The following is a 25,855-nucleotide window of genomic DNA, read 5'->3' as shown; positions in this document are numbered from 1 at the left end:
CAATTTTTGGGCAGAGACTGTCGAGAAGGTGGGGAGTTCGAGTGTTTTCCTCTTCTCAAGGAGTTTTTGAAAAACAAAACATTGGCGCTTGGGAAGAATTTGTTCCATCAAATCCTGGAACATCTCCGAAGCTTGACGTCATTGTTGGAGCATTAGTTCCCAACAGATGAAGATGAGAAGCTGCAGAAATACGAATGGGTGGTCAACCCATTCACTGTATCCAAAAAGCCGAACATTCTATCATCAAATGAATATAGGGGTTGATAGAAATTGCAACAGACCCTACCTTGAAATAAAGTTTTGACATTGACGGTTACCCACACTTTTTGATGCTTTTGGATAACAAGAAATACTACCCTCTTGTTGAAAAGGAAAAATGTGTACTTCTTCCGTTTGCCACAACATAAATGTGTGAATCTGCATTCTCGATCTATGCTGCCCACAAAACTAAGTACCGAAGCTGTCTAGATGCGGAACCAGACATCCGTCTCCAGTTGTCAAGAATTGAACCCAACTTTTCAAAACTGTGTCAGCAGAAGCACCCTCAACCATCACATTAGGATTCCATTATTATTCCTACAGACTCATCTATACTAAAGAAGAAAGCATTTTTCTTCGTAAATGCTCAGTGAACGTACCTGAACTATAACTCTGTAGGAATTTTGTTTCTGTCTTCTATCATTTACAAAATAATTATTGATTGAATTCTGCTAACATTGATATTTTGTTACGAAAATTAAAATGATCTCTAAAGCTAATTTATTTATTTTTATATTATATTCCGTCCTCTCAGTTAAACGTACGGCCTGCCTATACTTCAATTACAGTTACTTGCTATTACTCTGACACTATATTGTGGCAACTGGCTGCGAGCGTAAACAAATGAGGACTTGAAACTTACTGGCAGATTAAACCTGTGTGCCGGACGGAGACTCGAACTCAGGACCTTTGCCTTTCGCCGGCAAGTGCTCTACCATCTGAGCTACCCAAGCACGACTCACGCCCCGTCCTCACAGCTTTACTTCCGCCAGTACCTCGTCTCCTACCTTACAAACTTTACAGAAGCTCTCCTGCGAACCCTGCAGAACTAGCACTCCTGAAAGAAAAGATATTGCGGAGACATGCCTTAGCCACAGCCTTGGAGGATGTTTCCAGAATGAGATCTCATTCTGGAAATGAGGACTTTTCACGTGCCTCCTCTGTCAGAATAGTTACCTGTGAGAAAAAAAAGTCTTACGTTCTGTGAAATGCTTTGTATTCTTATATAGAAATAAGAGAGTCTGTTTGTTTGTTTTCCTAATTTGTTTACAGTCGAGGCTGACTGCCACCATATAGTGTCCAAGTAGTAGTTGAAGTTGTCAGCTGTGGCTAAACTGTTGCCACGCCGCCTGCCAGTTGCGAGCCTCCAACTAACAGTACACTGTTGCTACGCCGCATGCTAGCTGCCGGCTACGGACTGACAGCTGCAATGACTTAAAAATAACTAGACTTTCCGAGCTGTTTAGATGGGCACGAAAATCGATTCTGCAACTGGAAAACGGCTTTATAAAAGCGGATTTCCAGAATCGATTTTGAAGTGTTTACCTGACCAACCAAAAGCGGAACTGTGACATCGGCTTACGAAATCCGGTTTTGGAAACGCATGTAAACTGGGTGAATGAATTCCCACACATTGCACAACAGATGTCACAATAGTCCTTTAAAGGCAATTCCTCGGCCTCTTTTCTTTCGTGATGTGTCTGTATCCCAAATCATGGCCTCTTTTCTTCACAGCCGCGCGGAATGGCCGCGCGGTCTGAGGCGCCATGTCGTCGTGGATTGCGCGGCCACTCCTGCCGGAGGTTCGAGTCCTCCCTTGGGCACGTGTGTATGTGGGCACGTGTGTGTGTGTGTGTGTGTGTGTGTGTGTGTGTGTGTGTGTGTGTGTGTTCTCCTTAGCGGAAGTTAAACTTAGGTTAATAGTGTGTAAGACTAGGGACTCATGACCTCAGCAATTAAGCCCCATGCCGGCCGAAGTGGCCGTGCGGTTAAAGGCGCTGCAGTCTGGAACCGCAAGACCGCTACGGTCGCAGGTTCGAATCCTGCCTCGGGCATGGATGTTTGTGATGTCCTTAGGTTAGTTAGGTTTAACTAGTTCTAAGTTCTAGGGGACTAATGACCTCAGCAGTTGAGTCCCATAGTGCTCAGAGCCAATTAAGCCCCATGGACTTTACACACATTTGAACATTTTTCTTCGGATTTCACGAAAACACACACACACACACACACACACACACACGACTGTTACGAAATATTCATGCTCCTTACACAACAGTAGCCAAACAGTGGAAGTTAACAGACCACAAGAGGCAGCTTGTCAACAACGAACAGTTTGGACGTGACGTTGATTGCTCTTGGAGGAAGCCAGCTCCAACGTGTGAAATGTTAATTACCAAGTAATTTTAATCAGGCTATAGTGTGTTGAACAAAGGGAGTAAATCCACTGGTAAGTGTCTGGATACAGTGGGAATTCAAATTGAATCGTTAATTTCAAGTTGTTTTCATTCATCTCTACATCAAAGACTATTGATACTTCGGCGGAGGGGGGGGGGGGGGCAGATTGGTCCTATTGGGAACATGGCACTTGCATTAAGAAGCTTTCAGTTCCCATGGGTTTCGCTCTGAAATTTAAAGTTACTGTGCTCTTGACTGACTAGGGGTCCGCCATGGATTTTCGACTGAAGAAGGGGTCCGCCAGCTGAAAAGGTTGGGAAGCCCTGACCTACGTTATATGGCTTTCTGAAGGTCCACAAGGAAGGGGTACCTCTTAGGCCGGTTGTGACATTGCTGCACCGAAATATCATGTAGCAAAAAACTTGGCTACTCTGTTGAGCCATGTGGTAAGTCGGTGCGACCCTCACATTAAGAACTCGATGGATTTCTTATGACTATTGCATGGAATGCTTTTGAATGGTTCTGATATGCTAGAAGATCTGGTGTCTCTCTCTTCACTCGCGTTCCTCTGCCTGATTCGTTACGGTTAACTGATGTTACCATAGGTGCTAAATTAAGCTTTTCTCGCATGTGTTGAATTCCATTCACTTTTTATTCAATGAGCACTACTATGGGCAGATAGATGGAGTTGCGATGGGAAGCCCGTTATCAACCGTTGTCAACTATTACTGGCAATTTGTCTTCGGGAAAATTCGAGGAACGTGCCTTGGAATCGGCGGCTTTGAATCCTGCATTTTTTTTTTTTTCAGATGTGGTGACGATACTTTTATTGTTTGACCTCGTGGCAGCGAGAATTTGAACTTTTTTTCTTAACATGTCAGTTCAATCCACCCGAATATCTATTTCGCGATAGTGGAAAAGGACGGCTGAGTTCCCTTCCTTCACGAGTTAATCAGGAGGAAGGTTGATGGTATGTTAGGATATAATGTTCAAAGGAAGATTATTTCCACTGACGGGCTGACACTTGTCATGATGCGGCTCAGTGCGAAGGGGTATTTCGTACCTTGGTTTACAGAGCCCACGTTGAGAGTTTCTCAGCTGAGCAAAACCATCTAGAGCTCACCTTTTGTCAGAATGGTTGTAGTGAGCTACCAAGCAACCGAGAGAGATGATAACACCGAGGTGTCACCAGAGGCTACGACCTTCTTTACCTTACGCAGACAGCATTTCCAACAGACTGGTCGAATTTGCGGAAATATGATGTCAAGTGTGTTTTTTGAGCACCATTTAAGATGAGGGTCATTTAGGTTCCGTAAAGTTTGACCTCGGTTTAAGGTGTATGTGCACGGTACATCTTGCAGTTGTGGCATGTGGTACATTGGTCAGACTATCAGGAGTGTGGGAGACCGGTACATTGAGCTTAAGCGTCAAACACGCTTACAATAGCTATTGTGGAACATTGTCTTGATATTAAAAAATGGCTCTGAGCACTATGCGACTTAACTTCTGATGTCATCAGTCGCCTAGAACTTAGAACTAATTAAACCTAACTAACCTAAGGACATCACAAACATCCATGCCCGAGGCAGGATTCGAACCTGCGACCGTAGCGGTCGCTCGGTTCCAGACTGTAGCCCCTAGAACCGCACGGCCACTCCGGCCGGCGTCTTGATACTGGTCATCCTACGGAATATAACAACACGGAGTTTATGGAATACACTTGTAGCTACGTAAATAGCGTTATTAAGGAAATAATTGAAATTAAGTTAGCAAGCAACCTTGTAAAAAGGGAAGGAGATCTTTGTTTAAATTCTGCGTGGAAACCTGCTCTCACACTTGCCTAAAAACAGAGCGGAGGAGTTAATGATGTGTGTGTGTGTGTGTGTTTCATCTTACCGCGATAGCTACGCTACGGTAAGCGAGGTTTTGAATTTAATTCCACATCACTAAATTGCTGCATTTTATATTGAAAATGACAGGATGCGCACCTGTGGAAATATGTGCAGTTGTCGACGACTCCAAACAGCTGCATCCTCGTAAGTTATTTGAACGGGTTCGTTTCTGTTTGTAACCTGTAACTGAATGGCAAGTATGGAATTTAAGTGTTGACGACTTGTATACTTTCTACGTGCCCTGCCTCTGTTTTGTTCCATCGCATATAAACTGTATTCCTTAAAAATGCTTGATAGAAAAATGTATGTGTTTAATTTATAAATATTTTAATTTGTGCCGCGCGGGTTGCCGCGTGGTCTTAGGCGTCCTGCACGGTTCGCCTGCCCCCCCCCCCCCCCCAACTTCTATTTGGAATTGTACCTGTACTGCTACTGTTTGTTGAATGTGAGACACGACCGTTCAACAAACTCTCGCAGACAGGTCACTCCTTCCCAGAGCAAGACACTTAACTAGTCACTCCCGAGGACTGCAGACTCACTGTCCAACGCCTAAGTCGGCCGCCATTACGTGACCGGACTTCCTTGCGGCCTCCTCCTCCTCCTTCTCCACCACTTGCACACAGACACGGACATGGACACAGCAGGGTACGGCGGCGGTAACGCGAAATGACAAGGGTATCGGCGCCGTAAATGGAACACGCCCCGACACGGCGTGTTTCCTCGCGATAGCATCGACCGCGCCGGACCGGACCGCGGCGCCACTGCACGAAACGCTCGGCCCGCAGGAGTGCGCCTGCCCGTTTCCGCTTCTGCTTCCCCGCATAACACGATCCGCTCTGTGCGTAAACCCGTCCCGTCTTCCGCTAGGCGGGTTTCGTCGCGGTGTCCCATCCACGGTGTATGCTTGCAATTAGGCCTTGAGCTTCCAACTAGAAACAAACGCTACCTTTCTTATTTATAATTATTGTTGTTACCGTTGTTGCTGTGGTCTTCAGTCTGGAGACTGTGTCGATACAGTTCTCTACAAAAGTCCTGTGCAAGCCTCTGCAGCTCTGCGTAAGTGGTGTAACCTACAACCTATTGAACCTTCTTATTGTATTCATCTCTCGGTGTACCTCTAAATATTCCATTCCTGTTCTGGCGTAACCACAAGCGCCGGAACGAAGAGGAAGAACTCAAGACCAGAGAAGGCGGCCCGCTGACAAGGTCCGCGGAAAGACAGGAGTGACCTCTGTAAGAACTGAATATAAGCGCCGCTCCTGACATCCTCGGCCGGACATTAGTGGACAGGATTCACAGAGTATTAGCACGGCCTAGCAGAGAGTGCTACGATGTCAGATTGTAGTGATCCACATCCACTGCTTGTTTGAACATTATGTATAGCAGGGACTCCGATTTATGTTGCATGGCGCTCATTGCTTGCGACACCCATTTATATTCAAGTTAGATACCGTCAATCTGCTTCACTCAAATAAAACTACTAATGTTATTAGCTTGAATTGTTGTATAGCATTCCGAGAACGCAGCATCCTTTACGCACCCTATACGTGACGAGTGGGTGGGACCCCACAATTCCACCTCTTCATAGTTCCCACCGTTATCAGGTGAACTGCTCCGTGATGCCGCAGTACGTGTCCTGACAACTGATCTCTTCTTTCAGTCTAGAAGTACTATAAATTTATTTCCTTCGTAGTACCTCCTCCTTAGTAATTCGGCTTACACGTAACCTTCAGCATTCTTCTGTAGCATCAAATTCCAAAGCTTCTGCTTTCATTTCGTCCGCGTTTTAGTTCCGCACGAGGCTACACTGAGCACAAATACTCATAGAAAAAATGTGATAAGTCTCAAAGTATTATCTGCGAACGTCAGTTATAGTCTAAGATTCCTTCTTAAGTCGAAAACAATTTTACCACATAAATTAATGCTAAAGAACAGCGACATTTCAAAATGAAATTAGCAGCGAGAGAATGAGACCAAGTATGTGGGAACAGTGTAGGTGGGTTACGTGTTTTGCAGAGTTGAGGTGGAGTCTAGTTACATCTTCTGCAGTTGCTGTTAGACAGACGGCATTGTTTGGGTGGATGAGATTATCAACTGGCGGTACTGAGTCTATGAATTCGAGTGCACGAGTTGGTGATATGGATTTGCTTTTGCGGAAACATGTGTGATGGAACTCATTGTAGGTGGTGGGTATGGCAGAGGAATGCCGATAAAATCAAATCTAAATTTCAATTAGTTACAAGGGTACTGAGTTCCAAAGTTTGAGTACAATATTGGACTCCCTTTACGCATCAGCTTCAATTTTAAAAGCATATTTCAATGTCTAAATCATAACGACAAAATACTGACAGGAATTATTTAACAAATGAATACAAAATAATGAAACGAATTATTAATATAGAAATGGAAAAACTGGTAGAAGCGGACATCGGAGCGGATCAGTTTGGGTTTCAAAGAAATGTAGGAACACATTATGCAATGATAACCTTACGATGATTCTTAGAAGATGAAAAAGGTCAACTCATCTTTATAACATTTACAGATTTAAAGAAATATTTTGGCAATGTTGATTGTAATACACTTTCTGAAATTCTAAGAGCACCAGAGTTAAAAGTAAACACCTAAAGAAAGCTATTGCCATCGTTGACTGGAATACATTCCTTGTAATTCTGAAACTATCAGGGATATTAATAATTAATTGTTGTAAAACTCTTACGTGGTATATTGTGAGGAGTTTCTCGAGGTTTTCTTGAGAGAATTTGTTATTGAATATTACGTGCCTATATTTGAAACTGCAAAACCAAAGAAGAGAGAGCGGGAGAGTCCATTCTAAAGCTATAAGACATAAGCTCCCCTATTTAACCTAGAAGGAGTTTTTAAAACTTTGCATACGGAGTGAGTCGCGAAGACATAATAATCGTTTTATTTTATGTGTGTTTAGAGATATTAAATCGAGATATTCGGTGAATGATAGTACTGGGAGAAGCACGAAATACTGTTGAACGTCTAACCCTCTAATTTTTGTGAACCGACATAGTGGAATAAGCGTCTATAATGGATCGATAAGTTTTTTAATGATATTCAAAAGCGCTTGACAGGACAAATACAGCTTGTTCATATTGAAGTTGAAACGTTTTTGCAAAGATATTCCAGAAATGTTCCCAAATTTTATATGATGAATTAATCCACTCCAGTTTTATTTGAAAATCCTTTGTTTGGATAAAATTGTACACGCTACCCAGATTTCAAGTTGTAAATCCCATCTTCAGGCACTACAAAAAACCAGGAAACCTAAGAGCATTCTTCATAAAACTAATTAACATTAAAAGGGCCCATAAAAATGTGAACATCAGGTTATATCTTGATTAACTACGAAAAAGTCGTGCCAGTCATGTAAAAAGTCCAGAAAAATCATCAAATACGCAACGGTCCCAGGTTTAAATCCTGCCTCGGGCATGGATGTGTGTGATGTCCTTAGGTTAGTTAGGTTTAATTAGTTCTAAGTTCTAGGCGACTGATGACCTCAGAAGTTAAGTCGCATAGTGCTCAGAGCCATTTGAACCATTTTGAACCATCAAATGGCATGCAAGGCGCCGTGTGGGTGAGCCGTGAAATGGTTCTCTGGGTCAACCAGAACCACACGGGGCACGCGCGACCTAACCGAAGAAACATGATTGTAACAGCAAATAAGCACACATTGCCAGCCTAATATAACCAATGAATCACCTGTGAACGACAAGACATGCAGAATAGGCATTATAAATTAAAATGGCAATTTGTGAACCTCGAAAGTAGCTTCCCACAAAAATATCCAGCCCGCCGCATACTGCGAAAACCAAGCAAGACAGGTCAACAGTCTGCCGCATGAACAGCCATGAGACGCCTTCTGTGTACATATATACGTCAGGGACTGGCAGCCAGCAGAGGGCAGCTGTAGAGGACCATCGAAGAAATCATAGCTAATAACAAGGCCACACCTCCACGTTTCCTCCCAAATGCCACCCGCTAGTAATAGCGCTATATCCACCTTCCTAACACACGGCTTTAGCAAAGATAGACCTAGTACAGGCGAAAAAAATTAGCAAGACTTGGTATGTATAATGCAGTTGTCAAGAAACAAAAATAATAAAAAGTTATAAAAAAACTGTCAAGAAATTGAGAGGTGGCATGAGCCCCCTCTCATATTTCTATCTTACGATTTTCCTCTCTAATTGCATGTGGTGAAAAGTTGCTATTCCTTCACATGCGGACTTCCCACGCAGCGTCTCTCGTCACCCGGGTGGTCCGGTGACAGGCGGGCTCTGCTGATCTTGAAAGGGTAAGCCGACGGGTATGAGGGAGCATAGCTCCGTGATGTAGCAAAATTAGCGCAGAAATTGGCGCCAAGAATCTCCGTTGTTGGAATGGTAGTGCTCCGGCAATAGAGTGGAATTTTCCGCCGGTTTTCGAGTTGCTGGTTGGAACGGTTAACCACGGCCACTGTCGTGGGGGCGGGAATGTTCTGTGTTCGGCCTGTACGGGTGCTCTTGAGGAGTCGGCTCTCACCTTTCAGTCGGAGTAGGTTACAAGACTGAGCTCTCGCTGCTCTGGACAGCCTGCGTTCCGTTGGCTGTCTAATATACTTTTATTTAATTGTAACTGTTTGACGAAGTTGCTGAAGTTTCGACTTCAACATAACTTTCCGAGTACAGTTGGCAATTGAGTGTTCTGCGTACAAGCGGCCTATGTTGTCTGTCTTGAGCAGTTTTGGCTAAAGTTAACTGTATCAGAGTTACAGTGTGACTTCGCTTGTTAAAATCAATCACTGTATCGTCAGTGATTGTGTGGCGAGCCTTCTTCATCTCCCTCAGAGGCGCACTTGTATTGCTAGGAAGTCTTTAGTCTGGAACAACCAAACAAGGATAATTTGTTTCGGGCTATACTCGCGACATTATCATCACCACGATGGGACGTCGAAGCAACCAGCCATCGCCTCCGGTACGCAAGATCGTGTTCTGGCAGTTAAGAAGACAGTTTGGTAATGTATGTCCGCAGCACCGGCAGATAGGGATTTTCCTAGGTGATAATCAGAGCTCAGCAGGGCGCGCCTGTTCATCTTTTTCTAACTTTGTTATGTCTTGGGTAGCAGCAATTAATGTTGGGTTGGCTGTGTGTTTTCTCTTAAGATTTGAGTTGCAAGGAATTGGCTCCACATACCACTTCGTCATAAATGTCACAATCTAGTTTAGGGACAATTTCACCTTCACAGCATTTATTTGAGTGTCCAATTTGAGCCAATTTGATGTATTTTGTGTTTCGTTTATTATTTTGAGTTTAGTCATAATAAATCATACTGTTATTTTGGACAGAACTTTCATTCTGTTAATCGGTAGAGCAACCCTTTCATTTCTCACTACATTACTGAAACTTTCCTTTATTTAATTAATGTCTATCAAACTAAATTATTGCAGGTGCCAAACTCTTTTCTACTCCACTTGCAGGGTCGATCACAGTCAGTTCGCGTTTCTTTTTAATCCATGTGCAACAGCAAAAGTCGGAGTTAGAATAGGGGGGGCTTAGAGCATCATTTATATATGAAGATTCTCGAAGAATTTAGTGTTAAATACACTGCTAGCCCCGGCACCTCGCAAAATAAAATTAATGAAACCATAGTACAAAATAAAATATTAATGTAACCTTACTATAAATATAAAACAGCCCTAACAGACATACCAAAAATAAAATACGCACGTCAAAAAAAGTTTTGCATCACCCCCGTTCCCAGAACTCCTGAAGATAGACGATGACTGGATATTGTATCACAGACACAGTCCTTTTGACTGTGCAGAGATGTCACTAAACCCACCCAAAGATGTAAACAACCATGCATGGGCAGCGCCTATTAGACGGAGGAGGTCCGACAGCCGATCAGTTCAGTCATTCCACCACGAAGGAGGTACACGGCTCGTGTTGTCTGTAGTTCAACGACGCCTAGACGGTCAATACCGCGGTTCGATAGCATCCGCATTGTTACTTTGTGCCAAGAAGGTCACTCAACAAGGGAAGTGTCCAGGTGTCTAGGAATGAACCAAAGCAATGTTGCTCGGACATGGAGGAGATACAGAGAGACAGGAACTGTCGATGATATGCCTCGCTCAGGCCGCCCAAGGGCTACTACTGCAGTGGATGACCACTACCTACCGATTATGGATTGGAGGAACCCTGATAGCAACGCCACCATGTTGAATAATGCTTTTCGTGCAGCAACAGGACGTCGTGTTACGACTCAAATAGTGCGCAATAGGCTTCATGATGCGCAACTTCACTTCCTACGTCCTGGCGAGGTCCATCTTTGCAAACACGACATCATGCAGGGCGGTAAATATGGGCCCAACAACATGCCGAATGGACCGCTCAGCAATTGGCATCACGTTCTCTTCACCGATGAGTGTCGCATATGCCTTTAACCAGGTGATCGTCGGAGACGTGTTTGGAGACAACCCGGTCAGGCAGAACGCCTTAGACACACTGTCCAGCGAGTGCAGCAAGGTGGAGGTTCCCTGCTGTTTTGGGTTGGCATTATGTGGGGCCGACGTACGCCGCTGGTGGTCATGGAAGGCACCGTAACAACTGTGCGATACGTGAATGCCATCCTCCAACCGACAGTGCAACCATATCGGCAGCTTATTGGCGAGGCATTCGTCTTCATGGACGACAATTCGCACCTCCATCCTGAACATGTTGTGTATGATTTCCTTCAGGATAACGACATCGCTTGACTGGAGTGGCCAGCATGTTCTCCAGACATGAAACCTGTCGAACATGCCTGGGATAGAGTGAAAAGGGTTGTTTTTAGACGACGTGTCCCACCAACCACTCTGACGGAGATATGCCGAATCGCCGTTTGGGAGTGGAACAGTCTGGTCCAACAGTGCCTTGATGAACTTGTGGATAGTATGCCACGACGAATACAGCCACGCATCAATGCAATAGGTCCGTGACACTGGGTATCAGAGGTACAGGTGTGTACCACCACCTCTGAAGGCCTCGCACTATGGTGGTACAACATGCAATGTGTGGTTTTCATGAGCTATAGAAAGGGCGGAAATGATGTTTATGTTGATCTCTATTCCAATTTTCTGTACAGGTTCGGGAACTCTCGGAAACGAGGTGATGCATACTTTTTTTCATGCGTGTATAGTAATGTAAAGTTACGTTTGTATACAGTTTTCGTCTTAGGAATGCAGGGCTATGGTTGCAGACAGTGCAACATAACATAGAGGGTAAACTACATAACCCTGGCACGTAGTCTCCAGTTCTCAAATTGACAGGTTCAAGGCGGCCGAAAACCGCTATTGTGGTGTAACCACCGACAAGCGGACCTTTGATGCCAGTCCCTATAGTTGCATCAAGCCTTTGTATTCCCTCCTTGTTTCTACAAAAGTTTTCACCTAAACATGAGTATGTGGACACATGTTAAGTAGTTTTCCAAGGCACATTCTGGTACATATGAAGTTAGGTTATTCTTCCATTAACAAAAATCGTAGCTGACTCTTTAAGTCAAGAGGAAATGCGTTTTATCTTAGTAGCTTAGGTTCATCTTCTTGCCACGTACAGCAACAGAGCCTGGCATGAGAACCGAATTTAGCATTATTTCCACTGCAAATGCTGACTCCCGACGCCTTGCATTTCAATTTTAGTAGCCGGCCGCGGTGGTCTTGTGGTTCTAGGCGCTGCAGTCCGGAACCGTGGGACTGGTACGGTCGCAGGTTCGAATCCTGCCTCGGGCATGGATGTGTGTGATGTCCTTAGGTTGGTTAGGTTTAAGTAATTCTAAGTTCTAGGGGACTGATGACCTAAGATGTTAAGTCCCATAGTGCTCAGAGCCATTTTTCAGTTTTAGTACGTTTCTCGGATACTTACAGAGTAATTTCAACACCAGCGTTAACAAGGGTAGTTAAATGTACTAATCTTTTTGAGGATGCCGTTAAATAAGTGTACCGTTCAATTAAAAATACTAATTTCGGTACTTCCAACGTCCGTGCCACAGTGGTCGCACCGGTTCCTTATAATCAGCGAAGTTAATGGCTGTCGGGCTTGGCTAACACTTGGATGGGTGATCGTCCTGCTGTGCCAAGTGCTGTTGGTAAGCGGCGGGTACGCAGACCTTGTGAGGCCAATTGAGGAGATACTTGACTCAGAAGTAGCGGCTACCGTCACGAAAACTGACAATGACCAGGACAGTGATGTGCTGACCAAACGCCCCACCACATCACCGTCCAGTGACGCCTATGAGCTGAGGACGACACGGCGGTACTGTCAGGCATTCGAAGCCGAGAGTTTATTTCAATACTTCAGTTGTGACAAGAGATAGAAGTAATAACCAAGAAACAAAATTACATGCCCTTATGCATACTGTCACTGCATGAAAACTCTATTTCAGGAAATAAAAGAGTGTTATGTCTAATGTGACTCACTCAGGCCGTCCGTTGTGGCCGAGTGGTTCTAGGCGCTTCAGTCGGGAACCGCGCTGCTGCTACGGTCGCAAGTTCGAATCCTGCCTCTGATGTCCTTAGGTTAGTTAGGTTTAAGTAGTTCTAAGTCTATGGGACTGATGACCTCAGATGTTAAGTCCCATAATGCTTAGAGCCATTTGAACCATTTTTGACTCACTTAGTACATGGAAGATGCATACCTTTCATTGAGTCGATTGTCTTTAGTTGAAGGTTCGTAGAAATAGAGTGTACACCACGAAAAATTTTAGGAATCTATTGAAAATAATAATTGACTGAATGACCAGTGTACAGTATCCTTCTATTTTCATTTGCTTATTGTCAGATCTAGTAAGTGCATGGCACGTGTGCTAGTAGAGGAGAATAAAAGTCAATTTTTTGTTACTTTTTAATAACGTCATGTTTACGTGAATGACACACTGTAAGAGGGTTTGGAACACATTCTGAAGAGAGCAAGAGGATTACAGAATGAAAAAGTAGGGTTTTATTTAAAAAAAGACGTTCTGCTATTCATATCATCATGAAGAGTAAAGTTAAATAAAAGGAATTCATACTGGTTAGTATGACCTTCGCAGTTAAACAAAATTTGCTTAACACTTATTTTAAAAAGAATTTGTTTTGAAATTATCTGAATAAATGGAATGCTCTGTATGTCATTCAAAAATAGGCTGCAACCTTATGAGGTCTTGGATACATAAGAATTTACTGTCTTTCACAGATAATGTACTATTTTGTGACTCCTTCAGTGAAGACAGTGGAACGAGTTTCACTACATAACAGCATGTGTCCCTCGTGTTTGACGCGACCATGCGACGGACTTTGTAATTTCTGAACTTCCATAATGCAGCTTTGTGGAATCTCAGCCTAGCTGAGCGGGCAGTAGCGGATGCCGATGCGCTGTGCTGGCTGTTTAGCGACGAATTACTGCGGTAACAGGTTCGTGCCAGCTCTCGAAATTAAAATCTCCAGGAGTACGGCCGGCGTCCTTATAAATGCGCACTTCTGAGCGAGGCTGACATTGACGCTACGACGTCGTCTCGCCGCGAGGCGTTCCATTAGAAAGGCGGCATTTTCCGCGTGACGTAGCGGGTCGACTCTAATGGACACATTAGGGCGACGGTTACGGGCGAGGCTGTAAACGCGTCGCCAACTCTACTCGGGAACGGAGTAATCCGCCGCGACCATCGACGAGCGGAATTTACTGCGAGAGGGGAGGAAAAAACCAGTCCTTGTCACCGGCTGAACGCGGTAAGTGCGAGGCGAGTTTTACGCGGCGCTAGGCCGTATAGTTTTCATTAAGCGGCTATAAAGGCATCCGGCCAAGGCTGGAGTGGGTGGAGGCGCGGTGGGGATGGGACGTTTACAGCGAGCGGCGCCGGTTGGCTGGGGGGAACGCCGTGCGTCACGCGATTGGTCGTTCGTCGCGCCGCCGCTTGGCGGTCGCAGTAACGGGGTCGCCAATGCTCTGTTCGAGTGAAAGGCGTAAGAGGCGAGAGGAAAGCCAGCGAGGGCGCAACGGGGCCGCTGGCGCCAGACGGGGATTTGAACTGAATGCAAGTCCATGGGTAAGGCCGGTATTACACTATCAAATTTCTTTGTCCAATATCTTTGTCCAATATCTTTGTCAAAGATATTTGATAGTGTAATAGGGACTTTGTCAAATGTCGTCCAATATTTGATCAAATCTAGGGCCTCGCTGTATATTTGATCAAAGAAACCGCTTGTCTTCTGTTCACTGCAATGTGACATGTTACCACATGGAGCGCTAGCATCGCTGCAGCGTTCTGTCGTCTGTAGTGTTTTTATAACCATTGCCGGTAAATACAATTGGTGTGTGCCGACAACTACAAAATTAATAAAGATGTCTGAAGCTGATGCGCTTTACAACGTGAGGCACCCTGAATACAAAAATAGATTAAGAAGATTGGAGACCTGACCTGACCTGACCTGACCTGACCTGACCTAACCTAACCTAATCTAACCTAACCCTCTCCTGTAGCAAGGAATCGGAGTGTTGCAGTGAGCCTGTCTTCTGAAGATGTAGCAGTTCTTAAGTGAATATTGTGCTTTGTGATATGAGGATACACTTCATAGAGCACATACAGAGATGTATGCTCATCCATTCTTAAGTAATTGATGTACGACTTGACGTCTTCCACTGTAAGCTCACGTAACAAGTTTTCTTGAATGCTTTTATCGTGTCGTCGTAAAACCCACGGCTTCACCCAGATTAGATTAGTTTTTCGATCCATAGATCCGTGCTGAGGAGATCCTCGTGGATGTGGAACATGTCGATTTTTTTTTAAGCTGAAATAACAATACTAATAGTATGAATAAATGCAATACACCATTTGTTTCTGTTAAAAATTTCGCCAATGGAGTAGAAGGAGTTGGCCAGTAGTAAGTTTTTCAGGCTCCTTTTAAACTGATCTTTATTTCTAACTAAATTTTTTATGTTTCCTGGCAAATTATTGAAGATGAGTGTACCTGAGTAGTGGACCCCTTTTTGAACTATATTAAGTGCTTTTAAGTCCTTGTGCAGATCATTTTTGTTCCTGGTATTGTATGTATGAACTGAGTTGTTTGTTGGAAAAAGAGATATATTATTTACGACAAATTTCATTAAGAAGTAAATATACTGAGAGGCAGTAGTTAGTATATTCAGTTCTTTGAAGAGGTTTCTGTAGGACGTCCGTGAATTTACTCCACAAATAATACGTATTACTCGCTTTTGGACTCTTGAAAACTTTTGTTTGACTTCAAGATTTACCCCAAAATATTATCCCATATGACATTATGGAATGAAAGTAGGCAAAGTATGCAAGCTTTTTCATTTTTATGTTGCCTATGTCTGCTAACACTCGAATTGCAAATACAGATTTGTTAAGGCGTTTCTGCAGTTCTGTGGTGTGCTCCTCCCAACTGAATTTATTATCAAGTTGTAATCCCAGGACTTTTAAGACTGTCAACCTCGTATGTATGGTTCCATTTTTCCCCCACTTCTTTTCCGCATGTGCACACAATGCAATTGGGGTACGTACAACTGCTGCGGTTAATAACAAGTTGTTGTCAGCCATCTTGAACTTTGACGAAAAATTTGATGACAGTGTCATACCCCTTCTAGCGCTACGTCAAAGATCTTTGTCAAATATATTGGACGGAATATTGGATCACATCTTTGATCAAATCTTTGACAAAGAAATTTGATAGTGTAATACCGGCCTAACCACTGTACCACATCGGAGGAAGTCATCAAACAGGAAGGGAAGAATACGATATTGCAATGCGTGTGTTAGTCTGATGACGAAGCACTGCAGCGGCCACAGCCGTTATCAAACACATTACATGAAATCACGTATGCGAATAATGACTACCATCGGATGTAGAATGGAATGGCGACGACGAAAATTTGTGCCAAACCGGGACTCGAACCCGATTTCCCGCTTATCGCTAGTGTTCACCTTACCATTTGGCTATCCGTGCACCTACCACAGCCAGACCCAAACTTCCATGTCAACCATACGTCTACGATCTGTACTCGCACATCCATTATGTGTATCAGACGTCTGATCTATACGGGAATACACATAATGGTTGTGCTAGTACAGGTCGTAGATGTATGGTTGACACAGTTAATAGATGTAACCATGTACAATAATGTATTGTTTTTGTGCCACATACGCACAGAAGTAAGACGTATTTGTGTTCACATGTACCCGACTTGTATTACAAGGTAAAATGAAGCTGGAAGCTTAAGATATTTACTTGGAAATGACACAGGGTTGAAAGTGGCCAGTTGCACAGGTAATCAAAAGGATTGTCCATATTTTCACTCCCGTAAAAAAAGAAGAAGAAGAAGAAAAAAAATTTCTCACAAATACAGGAATAAATAGTGTCATATGGACGAGGTTTCGGAAACATTATAATCCAATATTAGAGCTCATTTTCTACTTCTCTTCATAATCACATTAATCAGAGGAAACACGCAGAAATAGAACATACTATCAAAACACGAAACGCTTTCTTATATGAAATGTTCAAAATACCCTCTTAGTTTTGTTTGGTTAGAATGTGCAGTAAGCTGTAATTCTTAAATTAATTGGCTCTGAGCACTATGGGACTTAACATCTATGGTCATCAGTCCCCTAGAACTTAGAACTACTTAAACCTAACTAACCTAAGGACATCACACACATCCATGCCCGAGGCAGGATTCGAACCTGCGACCGTAGCAGTTAAATTAATTTCTAAGGCACTGATGGTAACGATGAAATGCTCACTCCTCTACTAGCATCAAGTAGATAACATGAACTGTTTAGAGTCCATCAAGGTTCTGGTTTCTGGTACAGTGCAATGCAGTGGCGGCTCGTGTGTATACCTTCTCGGTATTCACTAATTTTTAGATTCAGATAAATTTGAGAGTGTGAAATTAATAGCACCTGCTGTTATACTTATCAACAAGTTTACTTAACTACAGCCACTGTCAATAATAATAACAACATTAATAATAATATTAATACTAATAAAGTGCATAACTCATATGACAAAAGAAAGGATGGTTTTTGTGGAATTTTGTTGTTTTGTGCATATTAAGTACAGTTTAGGGAAATAACGTGTAAGCTTTCTCAACTCTCTATTCCGCATTTTTGTATAAGTAGAATTTTTCGTGCTTTTCCATTTTTTCGGACAAATGTACATCATCCCTAACAGATGTACTAGTTCACGAATTTCCTTCCGGGCTGAAAATCAGATATTCTTACGCTGTATCCACACAACAACTTGGGCTATCTGTACACTTCCTTGTTAAATGTTCGGTTGTAGTCATGCTGCCGAGCGAGGTGGCGCAGTGGTTAGCACACTGGACTCGCATTCGGGAGGACGACGGTTCAATCCCGTCTCCGGCCATCCTGATTTAGGTTCTCCGTGATTTCCCTAAATCGCTACAGGCAAATGCCGGGATGGTTCCTTTAAAAGGGCACGGCCGATTTCCTTCCCCATCCTTTCCTCACCCGAGCTTGCGCTCCGTCTCTAATGACCTCGTTGTCGACGGGACGTTAAACACTAATCTCCTCCTCCTCCTCCTCCTCCTGTAGTCATGCTTGTTTCATTTCTTCACTTTCTCAATCGAAGGACCTGTCATCGGAGGCCCTAGTTCCTTTGCGGCTAACTTTTCCTGGTAAATTAATTTTCTGTTGCCAGAATGAGATTTTCACTCTACAACGGAGTGTTCGCTGATATGAAACTTCCTGTCTGCTGGGCCGACACTCGAACTCGGGACCTTTGCCTTTCGCGGGCAGTTGCTTTAACGACTGTGCTACCCAACCACGACCCGTCCTCGCAGTTTTACTTTTCTGTTAGCATTTAAAATAGATTCAACATAGTTAATGTTTACACTGCACCCGAAAGCCGATTCCCGCACAGTAAACGTCCAATTCCAAACAAAGTACGGTTGTGGAAATGATTAAACTCGAGTAGTAATGGATACCAACATGGTTTCTTGACTAGAATACAAATGAGGCGCTGAGATCCATAAGGGCCTAAAGCATCCAGCCGTCGATCCCCATTTAAGTGAATATCATAGAAACCAGTTATATATATTTTCGTGAATTTTCTTATGTACAATGTGATCCTACAGCACAGATAAACCTGACTCGCCATGAGAGCAATACATTTCAGAAGCATGAACAAATGATACAGTCTTACAATCTACGTGATGTGCTTTGGGCCCTTATGATTCTCTGCGCCTGAAATGGATTATTGTATGATAAAACTTATGGCTTAATGTAGTATAAGTCATACAGAAGCCCACAAAATAGGTTTACTGCCAGCGCAACTTTAACATATACTGACTTCCGACTTAACTTTACTACAGCATATAGTGAGTGAACTGCCAATGGCCTTGCCGCAGTGGTAACGCCGGTTCCCGTCAGATCGCCGAAGTTAAGCGCTGTAGGGATGGGCTAGCACTTGGATGGGTGACCATCCGGTCTGCCGAGCGCTGTTGGCAAGCGGGGTGCACTCAGCCCTTGTGAGGCAAACCGGGGAGCTACTTGATTGAGAGGTGGCGGCTCCGGTCTCGTGAACTGACATGCGGGCGGGAGAGCGGTGTGCTGACCACATGCCCCTCCATATCTGCATCCAGTGACGCCTTTGGGCTGAGAATGACACGGCCGCCGGTCGTTACCGTTGGGCCTTCTAAGATCTGTTCCGACGAGAAAGAGAAAAAATGTAGTGAGTGAATTAGCATATTTGAGGAGTGTGCTATCATTTAGCAGGATTTATGCGGAGCGATCGGTGATAAAAGTCTGCTGCAGTGTGCTACCATCTGGCGGCACTGAAGTAAACTTCTGATTGAGTGGGAAAGGCTAGCTGTGCACGTCGTGAACGGTTTTTTTTTTTTTTTTTTTTTTTTTTTTTTTTTTTTTTTTGTCATCAGTCTACTGACTGGTTTGATGCGGCCTGCCACGAATTCCTTTCCTGTGCTAACCTCTTCATCTCAGAGTAGCACTTGCAACCTACGTCCTCAATTATTTGCTTGACGTATTCCAATCTCTGTCTTCCACTACAGTTTTTGCCCTCTACAGCTCCCTCTAGTACCATGGAAGTCATTCCCTCATGTCTTAGCAGATGTCCTATCATCCTGTCCCTTCTCCTTATCAGTGTTTTCCACATATTCCTTTCCTCTCCGATTCTGCGTAGAACCTCCTCATTCCTTACCTTATGAGTCCACCTAATTTTCAACATTCGTCTATAGCACCACATCTCAAATGCTTCCATTCTCTTCTGTTCCGGTTTTCCCACAGTCCATGTTTCACTACCATACATTGCTGTACTCCAGACGTACATCCTCAGAAATTTCTTCCTCATATTAAGGCCGGTATTTGATATTAGTAGACTTCTCTTGGCCAGAAATGCCTTTTTTGCCATAGCGAGTCTGCTTTTGATGTCCTCCTTGCTCCGTCCGTCATTGGTTATTTTACTGCCTAGGTAGCAGCATTCCTTAACTTCATTGCCTTCGTGACCATCAATCCTGATGTTTGAATGCAATGTTTTGGTTTCTGTTGCCGACTATCAAATGTTTTTGCCAATGATCGAATGTTACTGCCAAACTTTCGAGTGTAATTATTGAAGTATCTGTGATCTGTTCGTGTATGCATTTGTGTGTGCGTTTGTGAATCTATGTGTTTGGCAATAACATTCGATCTTTGGCAAAAACATTTGACAGTCGGCAACAGAAATCAAAACATTCATAGTGCTGTGGAATGTGGAAAAAAAAACCGCAAATTGGCATTCATAAGAAGAAGAACAGCACCAAAAATGCAACAGGAGCGTAATATGTAAGAAATAGTCCGCGCAACCTGTAAGTACAGTTCAAAACATTACTACTTAATAGGAAATACCAACCACCAGAACTGTTTATAACCTATAGGCATAGTGACAAAAATGTAAATTAAATAGCTTACATATGTACATATTCCAGGCCACTGATGATGCCTTGCAGAAAATAAAGGCGAAACGCGTATGGCACTAAAACTGTGTTTTATTCAGTTGCTGTCAGACGGTCCATAAGTAAAAATTATCAGCATACCGTAACTGCACTTCTCTTCACCCTTCGTTCACCCCTGTCATCTATAGCGCACCACAGCTGCCTCGGCGCCCATTTTGGAAAGCGCCATTTGCCATGTATTGTATACTCTAACCATGGCGGCACGCGAACTGTTTGCAGACTTAGCTGTTACGGAAATGATTTCATCCTTGGCCCGAACCTTGAGATACATCGCTCCGTGGGTGTTGTGTGCTGTCCTTAGGTTAGTTAGGTTTAAGTAGTTCTAAGTTCTAGGGGACTGACGACCATAGATGTTAAGTCCCATAGTGCTCAGAGCCATTTTTGAACATCGCTCCGTTTTCCCATTACGACGGTGACTGCACGCTTTTCCACGTTCCCGCGACACGCTTTATATATCCTCCACAGCTAGTACTGCCATGTGCCGTCCGTGAAAGGTTATTGCTCGTAGACGTCGAACATAGGCGGTGGTCACATTAATGTGACTGAAGCGCACAGTCTAAAATATTTTTCTGCTGCTGGTCTGCCGGCCGGAGTGGCCGTGCGGTTCTAGGCGCTACAGCCTGGAACCGAGCGACCGCTACGGTCGCAGGTTCGAATCCTGCCTCGGGCATGGATGTGTGTGATGTCCTTAGGTTAGTTAGGTTTAGTTACAGGGCTATTACAAATGATTGAAGCGATTTCATAAATACACTGTAGCTCCATTCATTGACATATGGTCACGACACACTACAGATACGTAGAAAAACTCATAAAGTTTTGTTCGGCTGAAGCCGCACTTCAGGTTTCTGCCGCCAGAGCGCTCGAGAGCGCAGTGAGATAAAATGGCGACAGGAGCCGAGAAAGCGTATGTCGTGCTTGAAATGCACTCACATCAGTCAGTCATAACAGTGCAACGACACTTCAGGACGAAGTTCAACAAAGATCCACCAACTGCTAACTCCATTCGGCGATGGTATGCGCAGTTTAAAGCTTCTGGATGCCTCTGTAAGGGGAAATCAACGAGTCGGCGTGCAGTGAGCGAAGAAACGGTTGAACGCGTGCGGGCAAGTTTCACGCGTAGCCCGCGGAAGTCGAAGAATAAAGCAAGCAGGGAGCTAAACGTACCACAGCCGACGGTTTGGAAAATCTTACGGAAAAGGCTAAAGCAGAAGCCTTACCGTTTACAATTGCTACAAGCCCTGACACTCGATGACAAAGTCAAACGCTTTGAATTTTCGGCGCGGTTGCAACAGCTCATGGAAGAGGATGCGTTCAGTGCGAAACTTGTTTTCAGTGATGAAGCAACATTTTTTCTTAATGGTGAAGTGGACAGACACAATGTGCGAATCTGGGCGGTAGAGAATCCTCACGCATTCGTGCAGCAAATTCGCAATTCACCAAAAGTTAACGTGTTTTTTGCAATCTCACGGTTTAAAGTTTACGGCCCCTTTTTCTTCCGCGAAAAAAACGTTACAGGACACGTGTACCTGGACATGCTGGAAAAATGGCTCATGCCACAACTGGAGACCGACAGCGCCGACTTCATATTTCAACAGGATGGTGCTCCACCGCACTTCCATCATGATGTTCGGCATTTCTTAAACAGGAGATTGGGAAACCGATGTATCGGTCGTGGTGGAGATCATGATCAGCAATTCATGTCACGGCCTCCACGCTCTCCCGACTTAACCCCATGCGATTTCTTTCTGTGGGGTTATGTGAAAGATTCAGTGTTTAAACCTTCTCTACCAAGAAACGTGCCAGAACTGCGAGCTCGCATCAACGATGCTTTCGAACTCATTGATGGGGACATGCTGCGCCGAGTGTGGGAGGAACTTGATTATCGGCTTGATGTCTGCCGAATCACTAAAGGGGCACATATCGAACATTTGTGAATGCCTAAAAAAACTTTTTGAGTTTTTGTATGTGTGTGCAAAGCATTGTGAAAATATCTCAAATAATAAAGTTATTGTAGAGCTGTGAAATCGCTTCAATCATTTGTAATAACCCTGTAGTTCTGCGTTCTAGGCGACTGGTGACCTCAGAAGTTAAGCCGCATAGTGCTCAGAGCCATTTTGCTGCTGGTCTCTGGATACAAGGTGTGGCGTGACGCGACACTCGGGCACCGCCCGTAATCAGGAGGAACCTGTTGACAGAGCTGAGGCCGTGTCGCGTGACGGGCCAGCTGAGCACTCAACAGCGCGCGGCCCGGCGATAGCAGCGGCGCTGACCTCCACTAGGCGCCTCGGCCCGAGCACAGGGCAGCCAGTCCGCCTGCACTGTTCGCCCAGGTAGCTAGCTGCCAGTACCAGCCATACCTCCGGTTCCGTCTTAAACAGTTTCCTCAATGGTGTACCCAGCAGCACCTGAAGGTAAACCCCAACAAAATGCAGAGCGAAACACCCTTAACTTTGGGAGTCACAAGTTGTACCACGCCGTCTGCAACCGTCCAGTACAGTTAACTTCCAAGAAGCTACTCCAGGTGGGTGTACAATGAACGTGCACAACGGAAAATAATAAACGCTAAAATGAAGATTTGGCCCTGTCTGACTACCCCCTGAAGCAAATCTTAGGATCTCTTAAGTCTATAAATTACAATCTAAACATAAATGAATGATGAAGGCAACTAATCCTACTAAATGATAAACGTTGTTCCAGCTTATACATTTATTGTAGATTAAGAAATAACTTTATATTACAACGTTTACATTTCCTAAGGAAAAATACTAAACAATTGCCCAACTCTGACCCTTATTGTGATTGCGCGGTCTAATATCAATAACGTGAAATGACTGACATCATCTACGTACCGAACACTAGAAGACACTAGTTTCAAAGATGATCTACTGTGGTGTGGAACCTCAGTGGAAATAAACTAACATGATCACAACTGTTTAGCTTTTATAGCCCCCATAACCAGAAGCAATTTTCGATATCACTGTATGTACTGCATCCGGTGCGTCGAAGGGTTGGTTCTCGCACTCGTCTGCGACGATGGAAGAACTCCAGCCACAAATGAACTCTTTCAGACATTAGGACAGCAGAAGGCGGTCCTCTAATATACCCTAATATTGTCTTCTCCTCTCTGTGGTCTACAGACGAGAAACGCGAACTCCCAGACACAAAGACGGAGTTCAGATAACGTCTCAATGTAAGTATAGGCAGAGGAATGCTCTCAACTACTGAACGCTGAGTACCCAACGACGACTTCCAACCAAGAGGTGAAGTCCAGAATCGTACAGATTCGCAACAGTACAGTGCCTAACTTTTATAACTCTCCTGAGAGCAAAGACAGCAAGTCCGTCTGTACCAACAAAGTTGATACCGAGCGACCACCACACATGGGCCATCACAACGGAAGACCACCTCTCTCCACTGCTGGCCTCCCAGCAAGGCTCAGATCCCCACCCTCGTAATTCCGAAAACGAATCATATTCCCAAACCATGGAATATTCTCTCTCTCTACAGATTGTTCCGAACGCCGACCACCCATATTTTAGTCTTTTGTCGTCCAGTGCGGAAAGTTTGCGAGGAGAAAGCTATACTCGTACAATGGTATGCTTCTTGGTAAAAATCCGCCTAAATAACCCAGCCTGTGTGATTTCCAAGGTGAGGCTTCCTCGTTCCTTTCAGCTGCGTCCAAGATTTTCGTAGTTTCCGAAGTATAATCCTTACCGCCCGGATACAAAACCAGCCGGTCCCGACTCTATTGTGCCCAGCGCTCAGGTGTCCCAGCGTCCGTCTAGCGCCTTCCTATGTTTAAGCAGGATCAACACACCCGTGTGAGCCTTCCATCCAGGGTTTGACTTCCGCCTGCCGTTTCATTTCCACTGTCGTTCCAACCTCTGTTAATATGATAATAAAGACACCGTGTCACCTTTCATGCAATAAGCGTTAACAGTTATTTACGAGGTGTAAGTGACAATGTCAGTCTTCTTTATATACAGGGTGATTCAAAAAGAATACCACTACTTTAAAAATGTGTATTTAATGATAGAAACATAATATAACCTTCTGTTATACATCATTACAAAGAGTATTTAAAAAGGTTTTTTTTTCACTTAAAAACAAGTTCAGAGATGTTCAATATGGCCCCCTCCAGACACACGAGCAATATCAACCTGATACTCCAACTCGTTCCACACTCTCTGTAGCATATGAGGCGTAACAGTTTGGATATCTGCTGTTATTTCTCGTTTCAAATCATCCATGGTGGCTGGGAGAGGTGGCCGAAACACCATATCCTTAACATACCCCCATAAGAAAAAATCGCAGGGGGTAAGATCCGGGCTTCTTGGAGGCCAGTGATGAAGTGCTCTGTCACGGGCTGCCTGGCGGCCGATCCATCGCCTCGGGTAGTTGACGTTCGGGTAGACGATAAGGTTTCATAACTAACCTTTTTCGTAGGACTCTCCATACACTTGATTGTGGAATTTGCAGCTCTCTGCTAGCTCTGCGAGTCGATTTTCCTGGGTTGCGAACAAATGCTTGCTGGATGCGTGCTACATTTTCATCACTCGTTCTCGGCCGTCCAGAACTTTTCCCCTTTGCACAAACATCCATTCTCTGTAAACTGTTTATACCAACGTTTAATACACCACCTATCAGGAGGTTTAACACCATACTTCGTTCGAAATGCACGCTGAACAATTGTCGTCGATTCACTTCTGCCGTACTCAATAACACAAAAAGCTTTCTGTTGAGCGGTCGCCATCTTAGCATCAACTGACGCTGACGCCTAGTCAACAGCGCCTCAAGCGAACAAATGTACAACTAAATGAAACTTTATAGCTCCCTTAATTCGCCGACAGATAGTGCTTAGCTCTGCCTTTTGTCGTTGCAGAGTTTTAAATTCCTAAAGTTGTGGTATTCTTTTTGAATCACCCTGTACTATGGACTAACTATCACATGATACCTAATTGTGTTTGTAAATCATGGCAAAGTATGTGGATGAGTTCTTGTAAGGTGCGAAATTATGGCCACCTTACAAACTAATACACTAAAAGATCTTGGGCTGATCCCCTACCGGCAACTAAAATGGTAACCAGACCTACTAACCACCTAAAAAAAACTCTAAAATACCGTAAAGCTATAAGGGATGATCAAGAAGTTTCCCATCTGAGTGTGTTGCTGCAGCTTATATCTTAAGTAGCGCGACTCCGATTCGGGTATGTAAGCGCTGGCATTGGTGTGGCTTTGGTGTCTTCCCGACGTGCTCGCAATAAGTGCGGCAACGTGAGCTATGGTGACGCTGTTTCCAAATGAGTCCAAACAGGACCAATACGCTGTAGCCATACATAGGAGAATGAAAAATGTGCATAGGCTGCATGTCTGTCGAGAAACACCCTTGTGGAATGATGCACCAGGTTCCGTGCTGCTTCATGATAACGCACGTCCCAATTTATCACAACGGACGAGCACCATCTGTATAATGGAATGACAACAATGAAAATCTGTGCTTGAACCGGACTTGTACCCGGATTTCTCGGTTA

The 25,855-nt window shown here is 44.1% G+C and overlaps 1 pseudogene; it reads left to right on the top strand.

The window, feature by feature from the left end:
* The first annotated feature begins 18,706 nt into the window (after window positions 1–18,706).
* LOC126204743 (5S ribosomal RNA) lies at window positions 18,707–18,824 on the top strand (annotated as a pseudogene).
* Window positions 18,825–25,855: the final 7,031 nt, after the last annotated feature.

Source organism: Schistocerca nitens, chromosome 9, assembly GCF_023898315.1.
Source record: "Schistocerca nitens isolate TAMUIC-IGC-003100 chromosome 9, iqSchNite1.1, whole genome shotgun sequence".
Classification (NCBI taxonomy): domain Eukaryota; kingdom Metazoa; phylum Arthropoda; class Insecta; order Orthoptera; family Acrididae; genus Schistocerca; species Schistocerca nitens.
This window is presented reverse-complemented; position numbering and strand designations above follow the sequence as displayed.